Genomic DNA, 2,275 nt, shown 5'->3' on the forward strand with positions numbered 1-2,275 from the left:
TTGTTTTTTTTTATGGGAAAATTTGTTTTGGTTTGAGAACAAATTGGTTTTCAAACAACTTTTAATGAATTAAGTTCATAAACCAAGGTTTGACTGTATTACTATTTGTCAAAGAGAGGTATACAATAGCAAACACTATTATGTACATTATATTATAAAGATAAAATTAATCACTGGAGTTAGTGTTAAAATTGCCAACTTTAATAAATAAATAAGATGTGAATTTTTGATAAAAATAAAAGACAAAGTTGTTCTAAAATTCTTAGGCAATCACCATTTTATTTTCTGTCATGTTTGCCTAATGGTGATAGCCTAAGAATTTTAGAACGACTGTGTGTTTTATTTTTATCAAAAATATTACTATCCAACGGAATCTCAAAAATAAGATGTGAATGTTTTTGATATGTTCAAAAATGTTGCCTTCAGGAAATTAGCTTTGGAACAGCAATGATATTAAATTGAACAAAGCTCTCGTGTCAAATGGAATTAATTGAAAACAATTAATTTCTTTTTGAAAAAAAGCACTAAGAATTAAAAATAAAAATACATAAATAAAATTAAGAGAGCAAAATCTGTTTAGGATCATATATGTTCTTAAGTAAGCTCTTCTAAAACATATTTGGAAAGTTCAATGTTGACAAGGCCTTTGTGGTGGACTCTTGGTGCTCATGTAGCCATTTTTTTTATTTATCTTGAGGTTGCCCTGATGTAATGACAAATTTACATCATGTAATTTTAATCATGTAAATTTACATCATGTAATTTTAATCATGTAAATTTTAATCATGTAAATTTACATCATTTCATGATGTAATGACAAATTTGACCTAATACCTAAATACCTAATGTCCCACACTACCCACTAGAAATTTGGATAGTGTGAGAGATTGCAACACTATAAACTCCAGAATGTTCTGTGAAAGTTCATGAGAAATGAGTAATCCAGCGAGAGGAAATATACAATTTTATAAAGTATCTTTATTTTCTTCACGTGCTGTGAACAGGATTCTTTTGGTTCTGACTGTCCTCGGTGTACAATTTTATAGTCTTACAGTAAATATCTATACAAAATGTGGGAAAGTGAACAATGGTTAAGGCTAATCTTGCAACACAAAATTTTACCACAATCTTTACAAGAGATGTAAAATGAACTATAAATAGATACTTAAAAACTAATTTATATACTACAAGAGAAGAGAAGAAATTATACTATATTAAAATAAAAAAATATATACAACATATGGAGTACTGCCACAGTTCTAAGAGTATCTGTAACCACTGATCTTCTAAAAATGAGAAGATGCAATTGGTATCAAATATCCATACTTCCTAAAGTGTATGAGTTTTAAAGCAACTCACAATATATAAAGCAATGGAAGATACACAAAAATTATAGGATGGTTTGTTATGTAGAATAGTAGAAGGGAACATGGTTTTGTGTACCTTACTATGTATGAAGACCATTCTGAAAGTTTCTGGATATGCAAAAACCCCTGAATGCAGAAAAAAATGGTCTGTGATGCTTTACTGCCAAACATTTTCTGAGCATAAGTTCAATGGTATACCTGTAACCTTGAAATTTTCCATACGGGAAGCACCTGACCTTGGAGGTGCTACCGTATCTGGATGTTGAAAATGGATCTGACATGGGAGAATTTTTGAGTAATGATGTTTTACAACTTTAAATCTGGTATGTTAGAGTCTCTGTGCCTCCACTATTTGCAAGCAGTATTTCTTCATTCTCGTCCATCAATAATGCAAGTATTCTGGTGGTTCACAGAATTCAGATATGGTAGAAACAGCCTTAAAGATGAAGAGAGAAGCTATTGATCTACAACAGCAATGACTCCAGAAAATGTGGTTTGTGCTGAGAAACTGCTTAGAGAAGACCTCCCATAACCCATAAGGATATTGAGCACACCTTTGGGTATTGGATCAGCAGCAGTGAATGATATCTTGCACAATTGTCTTCATATCAGGAAGATCATGTCTTGGTGGGTGCCTCATTCTCTTACTGAACAGCAAAAGAAATTTATGTGGAATTGTTCCATTACTGGCTGGATTTCAGCAGGGAAGCTCAAAACATGCATGGGACATTGTCAATAGTGATGCAATCTGGATCTATCAGTATGACCCCAAAAGCAAGAGACAGTCTGCAGATTGATTTTCTTGGATTAAACTAGGGGTCCCCAAAGTGGTTGATATCGACCCCTTGGGGTCGATAAGAGTTCTCCAGGGGTCGATTAATACATGACGGTCGAAAGGGGGTCGATTA

This window comes from Centruroides sculpturatus, unplaced genomic scaffold (genome assembly GCF_000671375.1).
Source record: "Centruroides sculpturatus isolate CEXI.00-Female unplaced genomic scaffold, Cexi_2.0 scaffold317, whole genome shotgun sequence".
NCBI lineage: Eukaryota > Metazoa > Arthropoda > Arachnida > Scorpiones > Buthidae > Centruroides > Centruroides sculpturatus.